This window comes from Populus nigra, chromosome 13, assembly GCF_951802175.1.
Source record: "Populus nigra chromosome 13, ddPopNigr1.1, whole genome shotgun sequence".
NCBI lineage: Eukaryota > Viridiplantae > Streptophyta > Magnoliopsida > Malpighiales > Salicaceae > Populus > Populus nigra.
The window spans coordinates 12,319,244-12,343,347 of NC_084864.1; the positions used below are offsets into that span (position 1 = coordinate 12,319,244).

At 32.3% G+C, this 24,104-nt stretch overlaps 5 long non-coding RNA genes across 5 annotated transcripts; 4 read left to right on the forward strand and 1 right to left on the reverse strand.

The window, feature by feature from the left end:
• Positions 1-377: 377 nt before the first annotated feature.
• Positions 378-1,243, reverse strand: LOC133671161 (uncharacterized). The gene is made up of 2 exons (XR_009834214.1): positions 901-1,243; positions 378-628 (listed from the first exon to the last, which is right to left on the reverse strand). It is a non-coding gene; the product is annotated as an uncharacterized LOC133671161 (long non-coding RNA).
• Positions 1,244-3,997: 2,754 nt separating this feature from the next.
• Positions 3,998-4,629, forward strand: LOC133671477 (uncharacterized). The gene is made up of 2 exons (XR_009834300.1): positions 3,998-4,140; positions 4,432-4,629. It is a non-coding gene; the product is annotated as an uncharacterized LOC133671477 (long non-coding RNA).
• Positions 4,630-8,688: 4,059 nt separating this feature from the next.
• LOC133671480 (uncharacterized) lies at positions 8,689-9,756 on the forward strand. Its single transcript, XR_009834303.1, has 2 exons — positions 8,689-8,997; positions 9,440-9,756. It is a non-coding gene; the product is annotated as an uncharacterized LOC133671480 (long non-coding RNA).
• A 3,923-nt stretch (positions 9,757-13,679) lies between these two features.
• Positions 13,680-14,469, forward strand: LOC133671479 (uncharacterized). The gene is made up of 2 exons (XR_009834302.1): positions 13,680-13,921; positions 14,149-14,469. It is a non-coding gene; the product is annotated as an uncharacterized LOC133671479 (long non-coding RNA).
• An 8,163-nt stretch (positions 14,470-22,632) lies between these two features.
• Positions 22,633-23,659, forward strand: LOC133671478 (uncharacterized). The gene is made up of 2 exons (XR_009834301.1): positions 22,633-23,068; positions 23,358-23,659. It is a non-coding gene; the product is annotated as an uncharacterized LOC133671478 (long non-coding RNA).
• Positions 23,660-24,104: the final 445 nt, after the last annotated feature.

A 24,104-nucleotide genomic window follows, 5' to 3' on the forward strand; every position in this document is an offset into this window, starting at 1 on the left:
TAAATAAAATGTATCATAACCCAATTTTTGAATAAATAATACAATGGATAAAAATATATTTGAGAATGGAGTTAAAACAACACAAAATTTGAATTTTGAGGATGTAATTATTAAATTTGAGAGTCAATTGGTCAATAATGGAAGAATTAATAAGTTGGAGACTTTAATTAAAAATTTGAGTTAGTTTAATTAATAAATCAGGTGCTTAATTAAAGAATTAATGAGTTTGAGGACTTAATTAAACTTTGATTCAATTAATTAAAAGGAATCAGGAATTTAATTGAAGAAATACCAAAGTTTGGAGCTGATTCAAGGAAGATTGTTAGAAAATTAAAGTCCAACGACCAAATTGAATAGTCCAGAAACTAACTCAGGGATTCAAATTGAATCTAATCCAAGGGCACAATTAGAAATTAATTATTACTGATTAAGATCCCAATTGTTGAGTTTAAAACGTTCAGGGGTCAAAATGAAAATGTCCATTGCTGCCGAAACGTTGCCGTTGCTGGTGGAACAATCGTGTTCATCTTCTCCATCCCGATTCAACAGGCTGAAAATCTGCAACGGATTCGATCCAATCGTGGATCACGTCTCTCGCCCACGATCTCGTTCATGGCAAATAACAGTCCTGCAAAGGCAGGACTGGTTAAAGGAGGCAGCTTGGGAATCTCTATAAAAGAGAGAAAAAAACCTGGAAAAAAAAAAAGACGGAAGCAGAACCAGAGAAAAACAGAGCAATCAACCCAGAAAAACAGAGCACACAAAACACAACCCAAAAAAATACAGAGTCAAGGCCGAAAAATCAACCTAGAAAAACAGAGTTAAGAACAAAAAAAAAGCAGAGAAAACAGAGCACAAATCCAAATACAGAGAGAAAGAGAGAACAAGAGGGCAGCACACAGTGAGGAGAATTATCCTTGAAATTGTCTTCGGACCTGCAAACAAATAAAAAACCCGGATTCAGCCAAAGAACACTCACAGCAAGCCCGAATCTTCCTTGTAGATTTAAAAGCTGTTGAGAAATCAAGAAGGAAAGCACAGACAAGTGGTCACAGAAGGAAGACCAGAGGAAGCAGTAGGCGATAATCATCATCAACGCTGCAAGCATCTTCGGTCTCCAGGAGCAGCATCTTCGGTCTCCAGAAGCAGGTATGACTTCGTCCCCTTTGCATCTTCATTTAAAAAAAAAGTAATTCAGTGTTGCAAGAACACTGTGTGAAGGTAATTTAATTACCTTCACCAGTGTTCGTGCACGCGTGAACAAGTCATGCGTGCCTTTAGTTTTTTTGCCCAGCCGGGTCACTGGCTTGGGCCAGTGACCGGGCTGGGCTGGCTGGTGTAACCCCAGCCCAAAAATGTAAATAAAAAATAAAAAGATAAAAGATAAAAAATAATAATAAAAAAATGTGTGTAAGTATAAATAAAAAACAAATATGAATTTATTATTTTTATTCATTGATGCCAGAGTCAGAATAAAAATACTGATTCAAATTTATTTTATTGTATTTTATTTAATTACATAAAAATGAAAAATATGCATGCAAAAATAAAATAAAATAAAATAAATTTATTGGTTTATTCACTGATTCCAGAGTCAGGAATAAAGATACTGATGTAAATTTATTTTATTTTATTGTAATTTACTTTTATTTAGTTACATAAAAAATGTGTATGCATAAAAAATAAATTTATTTTTTAATCTAACATTTTAATTTATGTTTTTGTAGAATTTGATGAAAGTTTAAAAATCTTAACTGATTATTTGTAAGTAGTATTGGTGGCTTGGTGGCTTGGTGCAATCTTGAAATATAATTGTTTTGCGTAATTAATTTACTTTACCTTGTTAATTTCTCTTAAAATTTTGTATACTTAATTCTTTCAATAGTTGAACTCTAATATGTTGCTAATTTGCTAGTGTTTTTTAATAACATTATCCTTGCTGGAATTTTTGGATGCTGGTGTTGCTAGGTTTTTTTCTTCAAAGTTCAAATTATACCGGATGTTTATGATAATTTATTGCTGGTTGCTAATGTATTTGCTTGTTAATGTTAACTTTTGTAGTGCGAATAGACTTTTAATTTGAGGTGTTTAAATTTGATCATGTATCTTACATATTACATTGATTTAGCACTTTAGGAAGTATATTAAAAGTCAGTCAATTTGCATCTCTGTGGGATTTTAATTAATGTCCAAATTCATGTCCAGATTTTAATTCATATTGAAAGTTAGTCAATTCATATTAAAAGTTAGCCATGTGAATTAGCTTAACATTATAAATTTTTAAAAGCTGAACATCAATTTGCTTTAAAATTTAAAGTTTAATTTAATGTAAGGCAAAATCCTTTTTCTTTGAAGCGAATTCCTGCCCTTTGGGATATTTTGTAATGAATCGAAAGACTAAATCTTTAATCTTCCCAAACCATAAGCCAATTTAAAAAAAAAATCAAAAAAAACCCATGGGATTAGGTTTCCCGGTTTTTTCCTTAGAAAATCGGATTTAACCGAATCGGATCGGTTCGGTTTGAACCGGTTTCCGGTCCGGTTCGGTTAATTTTTGACAAAAATATTGTAATTTGATTCGGTTGGTTTTTTGAGTCTAAACCGAACCAAACCGAACCGTGAACACCCCTAGCCTCTCCTCTTTTTCCTTTTTTTCTTGTCTTAGTTGCTCCATTATTCACGTTGCATGTGAACAGTGGAGAGTTTCTCCATTTTTTTTCTAGGTTGGACAACGCCGGCCCAGACCAAATTATTTTTTTTCACACGACTCGTCATCTGATATTTTTTTCAAAATAAATTGGGGCAAATGACATGTCATCTGATCTAGTTACAACAAAACAATAAGGGCCTAGACACGTGGGCCTGCAAGGGCAGGCTCGTGTGTGGGCCCTAACAAAATAGGTCAGACATCAAGCCCAACAATGCCTGACCTTTGCCTTTTCTTTTGAAAATGATTTTTTTTCTAATTTTGTTTTAAATTAATGATTTTTTATGGTTTTTTCTCTAAATTTTTTTAATTTATATTTAGATTAGTAGCCCTTCTTGCTTTCATTTTATTTAGAGAGCTTCTTTTAAATTACAATTAATTTTTTTCTTATGCATTTAAATTTGAAATTTTTTTCTGATTCAACTATAATATATTTTTTTTAATCTTTTGTATGAATGAACTTTAGTTTTGAAAATAAAAAATAAATTTTTTCAGATAATATTTCTAATATGTGCACACGCATAATTTTTTTTCCTTTTTTATTTTATTCAATCAATTTAATTTGTGTATTTATTTCTATTATCATTTTCTTGAATAAAAAAATTATTTTAATAAATAAATTTAGCAAATACAGTCGGGTAAATATCTCATGTTTTGAGATTAAATACCTTGATATACACCTATCTCTTAATTTTTAAGTTTTATACTTTTTGAAGTTTTACAAACAACTTTTTTCAAGTTTTGCACGTGTAGATACAATTTCATTCATACTCTTCGAAGTTATAATTAACTCTTTTTTTTTTTTTGGTGGTAGATTCAATATGTGGTGGTAAGTTTTGATAATCATGTGTGCCTTAGCGTAAAACGTTGTTGGTAATTAATTGGGGAGGTGAAATAACAAAGGAATTAAAGCACATATATAACAGCAGTAATCATACTTTTTACAATATCCATTTACTATGGTATATTACATGCATGCACTTATAAATTAACCTAACACGCTATGTTTTGCTTAATTAGAGACCTCTGAAGGTGGAGCCTGTCACCGTGAGTCAACAGCTAGTCTTCAGCTTTATATATTAATGCATATTATTAATTAAAGCATATTATTATCTTCCATCATATGTGTGGATAGAATCCACTCTTACTTTTCAAAGGTGGCTTAGTCAATAATGCGAAGTATTTGATACGTTCGTTAATTATCTTGGGCTCGTGTGGACTTGATTTCAAGAATATATAGTTCCCTTCGAATGCTGCTAAAAATCATGGTGGCTATAAATAGCTAGGAGCGGTGGATAGGAGGAGAGCATAACCATTTTAGTTAGTCACATATATTTCCAAGATGAAGGCCTTTCTTATCGCATGCTTTCTCTTAGCTACCATCGTCTTCTCTCCCCTGTCCACTTGCACTGCTCGAGAATTGGCCGAGCGAGGTGAGATTTTATTTCCATCATTAACTCCAGAAAACCAGTTCATTTTGTGCGTGCGTGCGTGTAGTCTCTCTGTGTATTGCAAACAATTTTTTGTTATAAAACTGATGAGTCAACCTTTACTTCTACTTCCAGCATTAATTAACTTAAGATAATCATTAATTTCATGTTTTGTATGTATATATTGTTTAATTAATCTGTCGTGGGCTATCTTATAAAAAAGAAGAAGATGATTCTGCTATAATATCAGATTATGTCAACATGAATTTGCTGTAACATGCGTGAATCTTGCAGACGGATCCCGAGGAGCTCTTGACCCCGGCAAAGTTCCATTCAATTGCGGAAGGGGTAATCGATATTGCGTGCCTAAAACACCAAGAGGTTGCCCAAATCCTTACAAGCGTAACTGTGGGCGCTCTTAAGATTAGAAGGAAGCAAAGTTGAGTGCTTAAAAGTATGGAGAGATTCTGCTGTCTTTATCAATATGTAAAATGATCAGAACTATTTATGTGAGAAAAATAAGCAAAGTTCTCCAGTGGATTAGAAGAAGCAAGCAAGGTTGTGTGCTTAAAAAGCATGGACGGCTCATCGTGTCTCTATCAATATGTAAAATGTTATTTTGATATATGGGAACTATTTACGTGAGAAAAACAAATAGAGTTCTTAGTGAGTTAATTTCATGGTATCTTTTGAGGTTTTAATTAATTTGGTCATTACGCAGTCCTCTGTTTGAAAATTAGGTTGAATCACAAAAACAAACTCTCTGGAGCTCTAATACCATATCATCTTAACTTCAAAGCTTAAGTTTCTACATAAAACTTTAAAGCCTCTTTTATCTCCCAAAACCATGTTCAAACTATTATTTTCTATTTGTCTGCACTGTTTCTGTTTGGTTGCCTAGAAAAAAATGGGACAGGTGAAAAAAATTTGAAGCATGGTAAACTGCACAGCCCTTGTTTGAGTGGGGTTTTTTCCTTTAATTTTGTCAAATGACATGTGGAAAAGAAAGTGACTTCATAATTTATAAAGAATCTCTCTATTATTTTTTATTTTATTCTCAATTAATGCAATACTCCGTTGAACATGTCTCTTCGGGCTGTAATATTAACATGTTATATTTTAATTGTTTTTTTAATTATTAATTTTTATTTCTAATTTTCTCGGTTTTTACTAACCAAAAAAAGTTATCAATAAATAGTGACTAAAATAGCAACATTATTTTTTATTTAAAAACATTACCATAATTTATTGATGATATTTTTTTTTTGCTAGTATTTAATAATTTTCTAACACTGACTAAAGTTTTAAAGGATACCAATCGTCCCACCATAGATGAGTGGTTTTATCATTTCAAACGATTTGATGAATTTGTTTTTTAACTGATAGAGAATAATATAAATTATATCTTGAGATCTCATTTAATAGTTTAGACTCTTGGGTTGAATTGATTCTTTAATATGATATCAGAAACTTGATGACCAAGCGGTCACGAATTCAAATCTCACCACCCTCTTTTTTTTAGAAAAATTAAGGATAAGGTAATGTGAGCTCAAGCCTAAAGGGCTTTCTCTTGAGGGTGTGTATTGAAGAATAATATAAATTATATATTAGAACCCCACCTAACAGCTTAAGCTCTTAAGTTAAATTGGTTCTTTAACACGTACAAATGTTATAAGCTAGAGTAATTATCATCGGTGTCAAGAACAACTATTGGGTACTTTATGGCTCCAAAAGCTACTGCAAAAATGTAATTACATTATTGTTAAGTAGTTTTTGTATTAGTTGTTAGTAGTATATTGGCTCCTACTCCGCAACGGATCAATATTTTTTTTTTAATGTAAAAAAAATATTAAGAATGTAGTAAATATTTTAATAGCCTTGAGTTAGGTAGTCATGCCAGACCCAAGGTGCTTAGGCCTAGCGTAGTTATCAAACTCAAGTATCTTGAATCTGGAATGGTTGTCAGACCCAAATAGCTTGGGTTAGGCATGGTAGCCAGACCCAAGGCGCTTGAGTCTGGTAATAATGCCAGGTGCAAGCTATTTTTCATCTTTTCTTAGTCTAAAAGTGTTATTTTATTGTATATGAAAATTGTAAAAACTTGAAATACCCTTTTTTGAGAGCCTATCCTTTTTTTTATTATTATCTTGGGAACAAATAAGTATTTTTATTCATAACATTGTTATGAATATTGTGAAAAGCCAAGAAAGCCCTTGGTCAACAGTTCTAATATCTGTTGACTTTAGGGGTAAAAGAGTACTTTAATTGTGTCTCAAGCGTCTTGGGTCTGACAGTCCTGCCAGACTTGCGCACAATAAACAAATTGGATAATTATGCACTTTAGTTGTCATGAGAGAGAAAAGAAAGAAAGAACGCAAACAATCAATCACTAAGAGCAATCCAATCATTATCTGGCTCCACGCGCTATACCATTTAAAAGAGGGCACGACTATGCTTCCAATTAGATAGCGGTTGGCCAAATTTGACCACTAAGAAGTACCATACGCGTCTCCTTAATGGCGCGGACACTGCCCACTTACTAGGGCGTGATTAAAAAATAACAAGTATATCGTGAAAATACTAAAATGTTCCTATGGTCCACTTAATTACACAAAATACCTATATAAAAATACTAAAATACCCCCAAATGCAAGGCTTTTTTTTTTGTCTTTTATGAGGCTATATGCGTTATATGAGTGTACTTGAAAATTTAAAAAAATCTGAATACCCTTGTGAAAGAAGGCCAAAGAAACGTTTTGTAAAAAAATAAAAATTAAAAGTAAAAATACTATTACAATTTAGAGTAAAAAGTCTCTTGATCTACAGTAATTTCCCCATATCATTTAACTTTTATTACATAGGGTTATTCTCATGAAAATATTGAAATTTATAAATAATTTTCATCCAAGGTGTCTTGTATCTATGTAAGAATGAGAAGTGTAGTTTAGGATTATTATGGTTGAGGGTAATTATGTACGAAGTAATCTCATCTAACAGACTTTCTTCTTTAATCATGTTGAGCGCGACATGACATGAACGGAAGATGTTTACAAGAAGATGCCTTCCGGGGCTGTTTATTCTTTCTTTTAAAAAAAAAATATATATATATTTTATGATTTTTTTAAAACAGATATCGCTTGAAAATTATCTTTTTTATTTTTAGATTATTGTGATGTATTGATATGAAAAATAATTTTTAAAAAATTAAAATTAAAATATTATTTTTATATATATCTAAACAATAAAATATTTTTAAAAATAATCCGCATAATCTTAATATATAAAAAGGACCCATAAAAACACTATCTTAATATATAAAAAGGACCCATCAAGCTGACATAAACTTAGGAAGAGTACACGAAGATGCCTTTCGTCTATATTTGACTTGGAGTATAGATAATTCTTTTGTATTGACTTCGAGTCAACGTGCATGGAAGCAAGTTGAGTATAAAAGGATCCAAAGAGGCGATATTTATGGAGTAACGTCGCCTACAAGTCTACAATGGTGTACTAAGGAGGCTAAAATTAACGTTGCTGGTAATATTAAGTACAAAACTAAAATGTGTGAGTTTTTTTTTACCGTGTATTCATATATTATCATGGATTAAATGTGTAAAATCTTTAGTTATTTTTTTCAATTTGGTTTTAATTTTTTTTGATGATTTAGTCCTGATTGTGTAAAATCTTCTCAATTAGATGTTTTTTTTTTTACTTTTAAAGTTAAAAAAAAACATATATAAACTCGAATTGATTTTTAGTTTTGGGTTGGTTTTAGTTTTTAGAACGTTTTTTTGAGCTCAATAATAGATTTATCATCGTTTCTAAGATGTTTTGTAGATATTTTAAGTAAACAATTGGTTGAAAATGGGTTTTTGGGTCAAAAAAGTTAACCTTGATTTTTCAGCCATTGTGGTGCCCGGAATCTAAACAAATCAAACGACTCGTCCTTTGATTTTTTTTTCAAAAAAAAATTGGGGCAAAAGACATTCTACAAAAAAAAATAAGAGCCCAATCACGGGGGGATGCCAGTGCAAGCTCGCATGTGGAACCTAACAAAATGGGTGAGGCGTCCAGACCCAACACAGAGCCTGGCCTTTTTTTTTTTTGTAAATTATTATTTTTTTAATTTTTTTAAATTAACGATTCTCTAATTTTTTTATTTTTCAGATTATATTTATAATATGTGCAACCGTGAATGATGTTTTTTTTTCCTTTTTATTTTATTCAATAATTTAATTTATGTCTCTATTTCTATTATCATTTTCTTTAATAAAAAAATTATCTTAATAAATAAATTTAGTAAATATAATCAAATAAATTTTTTATATTTTAAAATTAAATATCTTTATCTTCACATAACTCTTAATTTTCTAAGTTTTATACTTTTCGAAGCTTTATACCTTAGAAAATGATACCTCAATTTTGTACTTATGAACTATGTTTTGCTTGGAAACCTCTGAAGGTGGAGCCTGTCACCGTGAGTCAATAACTAGTTTTCAGCTTTACTAATGCTGAGTATCTTCTTCATGTATTATTAAAGCATATTATTATCTTCCATCATATGTGAATAGAATCCACTCTTACTTTTCAAAGGTGGCTTAGTCAATAATGCGAAGTATTTGATACGTTCGTTGACTATCTTGGGCACGGGAGGAATAGTTCCCTTCAAGAATGGTTCCCTTCGAATGCTGCTAAAAATCATGGTGGCTATAAAGTAGGAGCGGTGGATAGGAGAAGAGCATAACCTCTTAGTCACATAGATTTCCGAGATGAAGGCCTTTCTTATCGCATGCATTCTCTTAGCTACCATCGTCTTCTCTCCCCTATCCACTTGCACTGCTCGAGAATTGGCCGAGCGAGGTGAGGTTTTATTTCCATCATTAACTCCAGAAAAGCAGTTCATTTTGTGTGTGTAATCTCTGTGTACGCCGGCTTTTTTCATGCACACAACTTTTTGTTATAAAACTGATGACTCAAGCTTTACTTTTACTTCCAGCATTTTAATTAGCTTAAGATAATCATTTCATGTTATATGTTATTTAATTAATCTGTCGTGGGCTATCTTATAAAAAGAATGATTTTCAAAGGTGGTAACTCCATTTAAAAGGTAAGAAGAAAACTAGGTCATTGTAAGACCTAATACTGCTTGGGATTTTCCAAAGGCTTTGTAGAAAAAGCCCTTAATTCTATTAATTAAAAACCTTTCACCATGTATTTTGATACTAGTTTAATAATTGCCATGATTCAATTCGCTGTTATCTTAACAAGCTAACGTGTGTATACATGTGTGCAAATCTTTCAGCTATACCCAGCCCAGGTCTTAACCCAGGCAAAGTTCCATTCAATTGCGGTAGGGGTAAGCGATATTGCGTACCTAGCCAACCACCAAAACGTTGCCCTCCTTACAAGCGTAATTGTTAGAAGCAAGCAAAGTTGAGTACTGCTTAAAAGTATGGAGAGCTTCTGCTGTCTTTATCAATATGTAAAATGACGAGAACTATTTATGTGAGAAAAATAAGTAGAGTTCTCCAGTGGATTAGAAGAAGCAAGCAAAGTTGTGAAGTATGGGAAGTATTTATGTGAGAAAAATAAATGAAGTTCTTAGTGAGTTTCATGGTATCTTTTGAGGTTTTAATTTCGGTCATTATGCAGTCCTCTTAATTATTTGTAATCTCCCATGAGAATTATTATATTAAGTTCAATTATGCCAAACAAAATGCTTAATTACTTCTTAGTGAATCACAATAACAAACACCCACTTACTCTAATACCATATCATCTTAGCTTCAAAGCTTAGGTTTCTACATAAAACTTTAAAGCCTCTTTTATCTCTCAAAACCATGTTCAAACTATTATTTTCTATTTGTCTGCACTGTGCCTGTTTGGTTGCCCAGAAAAAATGGGACAGGCTAAAAAAAATTGAAGTATGGTAAACTGCACAGCCCTTGTTTGAGTGGGGTTTTTTCCTTTAATTTTGTCAAATGACTTGGAAAAGAAAGTGATTTCATAATTTATAAAGAATCTCTCTATTATTTTTTATTTTATTTTCACTTAATGCAATACTCAGTTGAACACGTCTCTTCGGGCTGTGATATTTTAATTGTTTTTTCAACCATCGATTTTCACTTGCAATTCTCTTTGTATATACCAATAAAAACTTTTCATCGATGAATACCAATCAAGATGGCAATATTATTTTCTATCAAAAAATATCGCCATGATGATATTTTTTTTTATTGATATTTAACAATTTTCTAGTAGTAATTAAAGTGCTCAAGGATATCAATCGTCCCATCATAGATGAGTGGTCTTACCATTTTAAACGGTTCGATGAATTTGCTTCCATTCAAATGTTATAAGCGCTTGAGTAATTTTCATCAGTGTCAAGAACAACTATTGAGTACTTTATGGCTCCAAAAGCTAGTAATTATATAATCTTTAAGCAGCTTTTGGATCAGTAGTTACTGGTATATTTTCTAGTACTCTGGATTAATATCAAAGTTAAAAAAAATATTAAAAGTATAGATAATGTTTTAATAGCCTTTGATTAGGTAACCTCAAGGCTGTTGGGTCTGAAATGGTTATTAAACACAAGTAGTTTGGGTCTGGTGTGGTAGCTAAACGCAAGGTGTTTGGGTATGACAAAAACGCTACATGCAAGCTACTTTTTCATTTTTTTTTATGCTAAAAACGTTATTTTACTGAATATGAAAATTGTAAAAACCTAAAATACCCTTTATCCGGCAATCTATATATATATATATATATATATATATATATATATATATCTTTGAGGCAAAGAAGTATTATTACTGTTACGAATATTGTGAAAAGAAAGCCATTGGTCAATAGTTCTAATTTTTGTTAACTCTAGAGGTAAAAGAGTACTTTAACTATGTTCGAGGCGCCTTGGGTCTGACAACCTTGTCAGATCGGCATCTAGATCTGACAACCATGCCAGACCGTGTCGGGCTGCCACACCCACGCATGGATCTCGCAACCATGTTAGACCCACGCACCACAAACAAAGTGGATAATTGTACCCTTTAGTTGTCAGGAAAGAGAAAAATAGAAGAAAAAACACAAACAATCATTCACCAGCAGAATCCGACCATTATCTAGCTACACGCGCCATATTATGTGGAAGAGGGCACGACTACGCTTCCAATTAGATGGCGGTTGATCATATTTGGCTACTAAGAAGCATCATATGCGCCTCTTTAGTGGCACAGGCACTGCGCGCTCGCTAGGGTGTGAGGAACACTGACTCGCAACTTTTCAATTAAAAAATAATAAATACATCGTGAAAATGCTAAAACGCCCCCATGATCCTTTTAATTACACAAATATCCATATAAAAATACTAAAATACCCCCAAATGCAAAGTTTTTTTTTATTTTTTCTAAGGCTAAAAGCATTATATAACTATACTTGGAAATTGAAAAAATCCGAATACCCTTGTAATAGAAAATCAAAGAAACATCTCGTGAAAATATAAGAAATTAAAAGTGAAACTACTATTATAATCTACAATAAAAAATCTCTTAATCTATAGTGATTTTCCGACATCATTTAATTTTTATTATAATTGAGCTGTTCTCGTGAAAATATTGGAATTTATAAATAATTTTTATACAAGGTGTCTTATATCTATGTAAGAATGAGAGGTATAATTTAGGATTATCTGAGTGGTATGGTTATGTACTAAGTAATCACATCTAACAGACTTTCTTCTTTAACCATGTTGAGCATGATATGACATGAACGGAAGATGGTTACTTGAATATGCCTTTACGGGCCGTTTATTTTTTTTTTATTTTTTTTTTGTGAAAGCTGTGTTTTATGATTTTTTAAAAAATATTATTTCTTGAAATTAATTTTTTTTTTATTTTTAGATCTGTTAATATCAAAATTAATTTTAAAAAAATAAAATAAAAATATTATTTTTATGTATTTTTAAATAAAAAATATTTTAAAAAACAATCATATCACATTTATAAATATTATTTTAATATATAAAGGACCCAGCAAGTTGGATTATATTTTGACTTGGGGTAATCCTCATAGTGTGGCTTGGTTAACCTGTACGGTTTGGACAATGCTTTCACTCATTGTTATTAAACCCGGCTCGGCGGGTCGACCCGGTAGGTGGACCGGTCCGGGTTTAATAAAAGACCGGCTGAGGTAACAGCTAGGCCAAACCCGGGAGACCCGACGGGTCGACCCATGACCCGAGCGACCCGGGCGAACTCAGACAAGACCCAGTTTTTTTTTTTCAAATGTGGGATTTCAAACCCATTAGTATATATACTTTATGTTCTCAAGAAAAAAATCATGTTTTTTCAATGTGGGATAAAAAAACCTTTTGGTTTAAATACTTTAACTTAAAAGGATAAGATAGTATCTTTTCAATGTGGGATTTGAAGCCCTTTCGTATATATACTCTATGTTCCCAAGAAAAAAATAATGTTTTTTCAATGTGGAATAAAAAACCTTTTGATTTAAATATTTCAACTTAAAAGAATAACATAATATCTTTTTAATGTGGAAAGCAGTTCATTTTGTGTGATTTAGTCCTGATTGTGTAAAATCTTCTCAATTAGGTGTTTTTTTTACCTTTAAAATTCATAAAAAAAACATATATAAACTCGATCGGATTGATTTTTAATTTTGGGTTGATTTCGGTTTTTAGAACGGTTTTTTGAGCCCAAGGATAGATTTATCATGGTTTATAAGATGTTTTGTAGGTATTTTAAGTAAATATTGGTTGAAAATGGGTTTCTGGGTCAAAAAAGTTAACCCTGATTTTCCAATCATTGTAGTGGCTAGAATCTAAACAAATCAAACGACTCGTTCTCTGATTTTTTTTTCAAAAAAAAATTAGGACAGAAGACACGTTCTACAAAAAAAATAAGAGTCCAATCATGGGGGAGCCTACCAGTGCAGGCTCACATGTGGAACCTAACAAAATGGGTGAGGCGTCCAAACCCAACACAGAGCCTGGCTTCTTTTTTTTTTGTAAAATTATTATTTTTTTAATTTTTTTTTAAATTAGTGATTTTTTTCTCTAATTTTTTTTCAGATTATATTGGTAATATGTGCAACTGTGCATTGTATTTTTTTTCTTTTATTATATTCAATCAATTTAATTTGTGTCTCTATTTTTATTATCATTTTCTTTAATAAAAAAATTATTTTGATAAAAAAATTTAGCAAATATAATCAAATAAATTTCTTATATTTTAGAATTAAATATCTACATCAACACCTAACTCTTAATTTTCAAAGCTTTATACTTTTCGAAGCTTTATACCTTAGAAAATGATACCTCAATTTTGTACTTATGGACTATGTTTTGCTTGGAAACCTCTGAAGGTGTAGCCTGTCACCGTGAGTCAACAGCTAGTCTTCAGCTTTATTTATTAATGCATATTATTAATTAAAGCATATTATTATCTTCCATCATATGTGGATAGAATGCACTCTTACTTTTCAAAGTAGTCTTATTCAATAATGCGAAGTATTTGATACGTTCGTTAATTATCTTGGGCTCGTGTGGACTTAATTTCAAGAATATATAGTTCCCTTGGAATGCATGCTGCTAAAAATCATGGTGGCTATAAATAGCTAGGAGCGGTGGAATGGAGGAGAGCATAACCATTTTAGTTAGTCACATATATTTCCAAGATGAACTCGAAGGCCTTTCTTATCGCATGCATTCTCTTAGCTACCATCGTCTTCTCTCCCCTATCCACTTGCACTGCTCGCGAATTGGCCGAGCGAGGTGAGATTTTATTTCCAACATTAACTTAAGAAAAGCAGTTCATTTTGTGTGCGTGTAGTCTCTTTGTGTATTGCAGCGTTAATTAACTTAAGATAAGCATTTCATGTTATATATTATTTAATTAATCTGTCGTGGGCTATCTTATATATATATAAAAAAAAAATGATTCTGCTATAATATCAGATTATGTCAACATGAATTTGCTATAACATGCGTGAATCTTGCAGACGCAAGTGGATCAAACAACCCCAAAAAACCAGTGTTCGGTTGCGGAAGGGGTAAGCGATATTGCGTACCTAAAACAGCACCACCACCATGCACAAGTACTTACAAGCGTAATTGTTAGAAGCAAGCAAAGTTGAGTACTGCTTAAAAGTATGGAGAGCTATAATACTATCTTTATCAATATGTAAAATGATCAGAACTATTTATGTGAGAAAAATAAGTAAAGTTCTCCAGTGGATTAGAAGATAAGCAAGCAAAGGTGTGAAGTATGGGAACTATTTATGTGAGAAAAATAAATGAAGTTCTTAGTGAGTTTCATGGTATCTTTTGAGGTTTTAATTTCGGTCATTATGCAGTCCTCTTAATTATTTGTAATCTCGTTGAAAATATACCGACAAAATTATTCCGTCGGTGATTATGGCATATGAAGTAAATATTTTTCAACTCTCGGTGAAATGCCGACAGATTATATCCATCTGTAAAGACGTCGATGATTATGGCATTTGCAGTAAATATTTTGCAACTCTCGGTAAAATACCGATGAAATATTTTTGTCTGTTAAGATGTTGGTGATTGTGGTATTTCCAGTAAATATTTTTCAACTCTCTGTAAAATACTGACGAAATGTTTCTGTCTGGAAATCCATTGGTGATATTTTTTTAAAAAAAATTATATAAAATAAAAAATATAAATTAATAGTAAAAAAACCAATTATGCAAATAAAATTGTATTAAACATAATAAAAATAAATTTAAATTTAAATTTAAATAATATTCATCAAAATATTCATAACAAATTTAATGTGTTTCCCAAAAAAATTAAACTAGAACAATGGCGAAGCAGAATAAGGAGGAGGTGGTGGAGGCTGGTCGTTTTCAGGATGAAACGGCAAAAATAGAGGCGCACATGTATCATCCATTTGTGATGTAATTTTCATGAGCATTTGGCGGAGTTATTCATAACTCATCAAGAGTTGCTCGTGTTTTGAGGTGAGATGAGATGTGTGTTGTTGCTAGGCCACGATCTCCTTAGATTTGGTGCTCAATACTGATTGAGAGCTCCCAACAGTTGAGATATTATGGGCCGCTCACAAGTTCTCGGCCGTAGTGTTGGAGAGCTTGTACACCCAATTTTTATCGAGTCTACCAGACGATCCTACCTCCATCCACAAATTCGGATCGAAATCCAGATGGGTCGAAGGATCGTTCTCATATCTCTCCTTGAACTGGCTATTATAGGTTTCCTGAAAATGAAAAAAGAAATCATCATATTCAATTTAAAAAAAATAATAACTTACGAAATAAAATAGTTGAACGAACATACCACGAAGTGTTGAGTGTGGTTGTCAACGAACTGTTGCACCTTCTTTTGGCGATCTTCACTCCACACGTGTGTCTCTAAAAATAACTCCACTGAGCTCGACTCACGTCCAAAAGATATAGCCTATAAAAAAAAAATTAATTAAGTAACAACAAATTAATTAACGATATATTTCATTTAAATTAATCTTACTATCTATTTTGTATATGTAGTAAATAAAACGGAGCTGCCATGTGAACCGGACTGTCGGTTCCGATACCAGACTATATACATTAATAAACGTTGTCATCATTCAGGTGATGCCTCTACTAGAGAGGTAATTATACATCAAGAAATACTTGTAACAGGTGGTGAATGATTAAATGAACTTTAGAATTCTTTGCTTTGATTACGTTCAAAATGGCCCAAAGACCACAACTTGCTATTAATGGGTTGGGCTGATGTGAAGTCATGATGACCCAACTTAAATTTACTCGATATAAAGAAACATTCACATATATTTAAAATTCAAATTTAATAACAAACGATAAAGTAAACACGACTATATATATATTTTTAATTTTTTTTTATAAGCAATTGATATATGTTGATGTTGCTACTAAAAAGACAATTATAAGTCAATAAATACTATTTTTTTTTATTAATGTGAATGTTCGGGTCAACTTACGCATACCTCGACTAATTCTATCGGCCCTGAAATTTGTTGCTATTCAATTTTTGACCTATGTTTTTGATAAATTTACAAAAAAAAATCAAAAATAGCAAAAAAATAATGAAAACTCCAAAAAATATATTTTTGATATATTTGCATCGTTTTTAGCATTTTCAACGTCATCTTAAAAAAATTTAAATTTTCAAAGGTATTTAGAACGCATTTAACTTTTAATGTGTAAATTTTATGATCACTGATTTTTTTTGTTGAGTTGATGTTAATATTACTCGCTTTTAAAAATATAAAAAAATAAGAAAAATAAAAATTTACAAAAAAAAAAGAAAAAAAAAAGTTGAGGGATTAATTTGAAAACCTAGCAAAACTTTTCCTATAGATACTATGCTATAGTAAAAAAAAAAAAAAAAAAAAAAAAAAAAAAGAAGAAGAAGAAGGGAGGAGGGAGGAAAATTGACAGGCATGGGGGCGGATAAAAAATTAAGGGCAACAAAAGAAAAAACCTGACCTAAACTCATCTACAGGGAGCCGCCGCCAGCATCTTCTTTGATTTTTTTGCTCCCGAAACCAACAGGCCGCCCCTTTGTCAAGAAAAACCAAACCCCCTCTCCCAGCCAAGGACAGACCCGGCCATCTCCCCCTCCCTTTTGAAAAACCAGAAGATCAAGGCAGCCGCCCCTAACCTCCCTGACCTTTGCCAAAGAAAACCGAAGGGAGCCCTCTCCTTTTTCCCTTCTCCAGCCGCCGCTCACTTCCCCTCTGTCAAAACAGAGGCTGGCCGCCCCTCCCATCACCTGTTGGTCTCCCAATCTTCTTGGCAGAGGAAAGAACCAAACAGACCGGCCCCCACTGCACACAGACCGGCCCCCACTGCACACAGACCTTCCCCTTCCCTCAGCCGGTTCTCTCTCAAACAGCCGCAGCATCTCCTCCTCCCAGCAGCGGTGTCGCCGCCTCAAACCGCCGGCCACCCACACAGCCGACAGACCCAGCTGTCTCTCCTTCAACCGACTACAAGCAGCACCATAGAACAGCCTCATTTCCCCCCGACCAGAGAACGGGCAGAGCCGTTCCCCATCTCCTCAGACCCACGGCTCCCGCTTCAGCCAGCGGGTCTTTCCTTCCTCAGCCGCCGAACAGCCTCCAGTGGCAGCAACAACCCAGCAGCGCCCACAGACCAGCAGTCCTTGGTCATGCCACCGGCCACCTGAAACAGAAGAAGAGGAAACAAAAAACTTGCAGAGATGCAACAGATATGAAAAGGAGAAGGGGGAGAAGCAGATCCGGAAACAATGAAAGAAAAATCAACTGTTGTTGCGTTTGTGGTTGTTTTTGCAGGTCGCCACCGGCAAGGAAAGTGAAGAGGGGAGGAAGCTATAACAGATCCCCCAGGCGGTTGATTTTGCGGCGGCGCTGCAGTTCCAGAAGACCTCCTCTGCAATTCCTGGATTTTTTAGGGGTCTGTTTTGTAATTTTTACATGCTGGAATATGTATTTAAATTACTGTTAGTTTTTTGCTTAATTTCTGTTATTTTGTAACTTGTAAAAATGATGTGTGAGTTGATTATAGTAAAAAGTGACGTGTGTGTATGTATTTTATTTTACATGTTTTATAAATGTTAAAAAAGACAAAATTAATTGTTTAATTTGAATATGATTAAATATCTCAAGATAAATAAAATCATGTTATATTTTTTTTATAAAAATATAAGAACATGTTGTTATATATATTTTGGAATTTAATAACTGATTTATTAAAATATTAGAATTTGATTAATATTTTAAATTTTTAAATTACATTAAATTGCAAAGCAACTTATCTTAGGTAAGGTGTGCTAATACTTTTTCTAGTCACAACCAGTCCCTTACCCTCTAATCTCTGATAAAGACCAGTACATTTAGGTTTCCTAGTAACCTTTCATTAAATACTAAGGACCATGTAAGCCTCTAGTGGCCCTGAGGTTTGTGGGACTCAAACTGGTGATCTTTAGGGAGCGTCGTGTGAACCGCTTAGATGTCACGTGCTTAATATATTACGGTTATATATCCCTTGGGATGTTTGGCGGTTTGAAATCCATCCAAACTGTCACGTCATTTCAGCCTTATAGACCGTTATCTCTCGTGTATTTTTTGGTCTTTTTTTGTGTTATATATCAAAAATCATGCAACCTACTTTCATAGTGATAAATTAGATTTTAAAACAAAAATGTTTTTTTTTTAATATCGTATTGTTTTCGATGTTATCTAGTTGTTGCGTGATTTTCTCACACCTTCCTCACAATATTTTCATGTATGTTTTTGAAATTAATCTAACAAAATAGAGTTTGTTACTAAATTAGTGGTTAATGATTTGCTAGGAATCAAATGAGTTTTTTTTAATATATATATAACAAATGTCAAGATGTTGTTTATATGTTTTTTAGGAAAACAAATATTGTGGAGTTGACTTGACGTGACCAATCCACTTTACAAATCTAAATAATCGGTCAAATATAATTTTGATAAAATAATTGTAAGATGATAATATTTTATATATAAATATTAAGATAACAACATATTAAATTGATTTGACTTAACTTGTCAAATTCATGACTCAAGTCACAAGGTTATGATAGCTTCATTGAAAATAAATAAAAATAAATTATAAAACTCAATTCTCAATCAACGCCATGTTATAGGATAGAATTGAAAATAAAATTAATTAAAAAAAGACAGAATAAAAAATCACAGTCAACCTAAATTAACTCATTAAATTCACGACCCGGGTCATGAGACTAAAATAACCTCATAGATAGCAAATCAAATCAAATTATGAAGTCTAATTCTCAATCAACTCAATGTTGAAAGATGAAATTGAAAAAAAAAATCAATTAAAAAATGATTCAAGAAGTCAACTCAGGTTAATTTATCAAGTTTATAACCCTGATTATAAGATTATAATAACCTCTTAGAAAAAAAATCAAAATAAATTATAAATTATATTTCCAATAAATTTAATATTAAAAAAAAATAAAAAAAAATATATACATATGTATGGAATTGCACTCATATTTTTCATAGCTGGCTTATTCAATAATGCAGAGTATTGGACACGTTCATTATTTGTTTTCTCTTAATTACGCGTATGCGAACCTCCATTATTAGTTCAGATGCAATGCTGCTAAGCATGCTGGTGGCTATAAATAAGAGTGGCAGAGAAGAGGGAATAACCATCTTAAACACAAATTAATATTTCCAACATGAAGGCCTTTCTTATCATAGGCATTCTTTTAGCTACCGTTGTCTTCTCTCCCCTGTCCACTCCCACTGCTCAGGAATATAATTAAGGCCCATAAAGGTGAACCCACCATTTCTATCTGCTATCAATTCCCCTGATCTTCTGATTTAAGAGATAAGCATGTTCGTAGTTCATGTTTTTGTAAATATATATGTTAAGAGTTCGTATCTGTACTGTGTTTATGTATAATATATACTGCATCTATGCCTGCTTTTGAATGCAAGCAAATATTTGTTTCAAAAACTTTATATATTTAAATAGATATCTTACGATCTTACCTTAATTGTATACAAAAACCAAGCTTCAATTCAAGATTACCCAGCCATGTTCATGCTGCTATCTTTTTACTTCCTTTGATTTTTGGTCATCGGGTTCCATTTTCTTATTTTCACTCCCTTTTTTTTGTATATATAAATATTAGTTAATTAATATTTACTGAGTTTGTGATAATTCTCATACGTACCACGTTAAACATACACGTAAGTAAATCTTGCAGGTTCATATGTGACAACTGACCCTTCCAAGATACCATACCATTGCCGTAGCCCTGATGATCCAAATTGCATCCCAAGGCGAATCCCCGTACGGCCTTGTAATCCTTACAAGCGATATTGTAAAATCCCTTGAGAATGGAAGTAAAGTTATTTGCTTAAAAGTGTCGACCGACAGCTACTAGTTTTTTTATTAACATGATAGTCCAGTGGTAAAATTTTAGAATTAAAATATTTATTTTTTCTATGATTTCAGATTCGAACCTTATGGTTGCTCATATGATGACCACTGAAGACTTATATGGTCGTTAACTTTAAAACCCGTGAGATTAGTCGAGGTGCGCGCAAGCTGGTCCGGACACCCACGTTAAAAAAAAAAAAAACATGGTAATATGATAGGAGAACATTTTATGTAAGAAAAATAAACTATGAAGTTCTCATAACATGTCAACAACCATGTATTCTTAAAGCATATCATTATCTTCAATAATGCAAAGTATTCAGTAAGCGGTAATGCAACCCTAAAGCTTGCAGAAAACCTTACACCCTGGGTTAGATGAGTATGGGATGGCTAATAGTGTCTTTATCATTATATATGTAAAATGTTATTTGTAAATGAGGACTATATATTTATGTGGGAAATTTAAAATAAATAAAGTTCCCATGATCAGTGGATGGAAGGAAACATTTTGAGGTTTAAATTTCTGTAATATTAAAGAAAGTTTATGCCAAATGAAGTGGTTAATTAATTAGTCTAATTTCTTATTGTGGTGCTTATATGGTAAAATCAATTAAATAAATTTGGAACTGGATGCTTATATATTATTCAAGCATTAAAATTAATTACGGGAGTGATAATTAATGATTGATTTATCTTTTGTTAGATTAGGGAGGTAAACTTTATCTCGACTTATGAAATATGATCCAATAATAAAAGTTTAACTCCTTCTTTTCTTCTCAATTTTCTCTTAATTTTTTTTTATTTTAATGAAAGTTTCATTGAATTTCTTTTTCTTAGTTTCTCATTTTGGTTCTACTTTGGTTTAATTATTATTTTTTTACAGTTTTTTATGTTTTTCAATATTGTTTTATTCCTTGAATCGAGATTTTGTATCTTGAAGAGCATTTTAGTCATCCTATTGGAAAATTTGTTGAGATGTAAGGGTTATATATGTTCTCTATTTTAGGCCTTAGAAAATGATTGACGAAATAGACTAATAAACTTAACTATTCACGCCTGTGTGTGTGTGTATGTGCTTATTGGTGATTTTCCTTCGCACTAAATTTAACTCTTCAATCTATTCACCACTTGATAAAAGCAAGTCGAAATACTATTGACCCAAGCCATTTTGATGTCCACGTCCGCTACTCTTGCTACTCTTATTTGGAAATGTGATGTAAATTGTATTTTTTTTTAATTTTTAATTTTTTACAAAAATAAAAAGAAAAAGCAACACAAAAACTAGAGAAAAGAGGAGGAACCATCGCCTGCCGCCATAACATCACCACCTGCCTCTCTTTTTTTTCCTTCTTTTCTTCTCTTAGTTGCTCTATTATTCACGTTGCATGTGAACAGTAGACAGTTTCTCCACTGTTTTTATAGGCCGAACAGCGCCAGCCCAGACCAAATTATTTTTTTTCACATGACTCGTCGTCTGATATTTTTTTAAAACAAATTGGAGCGAATGACATGTCGTCTGATCTAGTTACAACAAAAAATAAAAGGGCCTAGACACGTGGGTCTGCAAGGGCAGGCTCGTGTGTGGGCCCTAACAAAATAGGTCAGACATCAAGCCCAACAATGCCTGACCTTTACCTTTTCTTTTGAAAATTATTTTTTTTCTAATTTTATTTTAAATTAATGATTTTTTATGGTTTTTTCTCTAAATTTTTTTAATTTATGTTTAGATTAGTAGCCCTTCTTTCTTTCATTTTATTTAGAGAGCCTCTTTTAAATTGCAATTAATTTTTTTGGTTATGCATTTAAATTTTAAAAGTTTTTTTGATTCATCTATAATATATTTTTTTTAATCTTTTGTATGAATGAACTTTAGTTTTGAAAATAAAAAATAAATATTTTCAGATAATATTTCTAATATGTGCAATCACGCATTGTTTTTTTTTCATCTTTTATTATATTTAATCAATTTAATTTGTGTTTTTATTTCTATTACCATTTTCTTGAATAAAAAAATTATTTTAATAAATAAATTTATTAAATACAGTCGGGTAAGTATCTCATGTATAGAGACTAAATATCTTGATTTACACCTATCTCTTAATTTTTAAGTTTTATACTTTTCGAAGTTTTACACGAAATTTTTCAAGTTTTGCTCATGTAGATACAATTGCCTTCATACTTTTCGAAGTTACAATTAACTCTATATTTTTTGTGGTAGATTCAATATGAGGTGGTAAGTTTTGATAATCATGTGTGCCTTTTCGTATAACGTTGTCGCTAATTAATTGGGGAGGTGAAATAGCGAAGGAATTAAAGCACATAACTGCAGTAATCATACTTTTTACAATAACCCGGCATCCATTTACTATGGTATATTACATGCATGCACTAAATTAACCTCACACGCTATGTTTTGCGTAGAGACCTCTGAAGGTGGAACCTGTCACCGTTAGTCAACCGGCTAGTCTCGTCCTTTTATCGTCTTCCATGTATTTTTAAGCTTAAGGTCCCCGATGAAATTTCAGTGCAGTGTCACAATACCTTAGAAAATGATACCTCAATTTTGTACTTGTCAACTATGTTTTGCCTAGAAACCTCTGAAGGTGGAGCCGGTCACCGTGAGTCAACAGCTAGTCTTCACCTTAACTATCGTCTTCCGAATATTTAATAAAGCATATTATTATCTTCCATCATATGTGGATAGAATCCACTCTTACTTTTCAAAGTTGGCTTATTCAATAATGCGAAGTATTTGATACGTTCGTTAATTATCTTGGGCACGGGAGGAATAGTTCCCTTCAAGAATGGTTCGGTAAAAATCATGGTGGCTATAAGTAAGAGCGGTGGATAGGAGGAGAGCATAACCTGTTAGTCACATAGATTTCCAAGATGAATTCGAAGGCCTTTCTTCTCGCATGCATTCTCTTAGCTACCATCGTCTTCTCTCCCCTGTCCACTTGCACTGCTCGAGAATTGGCCGAGCGAGGTGAGATTTTATTTCCATTATTAACTTCAGAAAAGCAGTTCATTTTGTGTGTGTAATCTCTGTGTACGCCGGCTTTTTTCATGCACGCGACCTTTTGTTATAAAACTGATGAGTCAACCTTTACTTCTACTTCCGGCATTAATTAACTGGAGATAATCATTAATTTCATGTTTTGTATGCATATATTATTTAATTATTCTGTCGTGGCCTATCTTATATATAAAACAATGATTCTGCTATAATATCAGATGTCAACATGAATTTGCTATAACATGCATGAATCTTGCAGACGTAGGAACTCGGAACCCCAATAAACCAGTGTTCAGTTGCGGAAGGGGTAATCGATATTGCGTAAGTGGCAAACCACCAAAACGTTGCCCTCCTTACAAGCGTAATTGTTAGAAGCAAGCAAAGTTGAGTGCTTAAAAGTATGGAGAGCTATCTTTATCAATATGTAAAATGATGAGAACTATTTATGTGAGAAAAATAAGTAGAGTTCTCCAGTGGATTAGAAGAAGCAAGCAAAGGTGTGAAGTATGGGAACTATTTATGTGAGAAAAATAAATGAAGTTCTTAGTGAGTTTCATGGTATCTTTTGAGGTTTTCATTTCGGTCATTATGCAGTCCTCTTAATTATTTGTAATCTCCCATGAGAATTATTAATGAAGTTTAATTATGCCAAACAAGATTAATGCTTAATTTCATGCCTTTTCATGTAAAAATCAGTTTGAAAATTAGATTGAATCACAAAAATAAACACTCTCTGAAGCTCTAATACCATATCATCTTAACTTCTTTACATAAAACTTTAAAGCTTCAGTTTCTCTTTTATCTCTCAAAACCATGTTCAAACTATTATTTTCTATTTGTCTGTACTGTTGCTGTTTGGTTGCCTAGAAAAAATGGGACAGGTTAAAAAAAATTGAAGCATGGTAAACTGCACAGCCCTTGTTTGAGTGGGGTTTTTTCCTTTAATTTTGTCAAATGACATGGAGAAGAAAGTGATTTCATAATTTATAAAGAATCTCACTGTCAT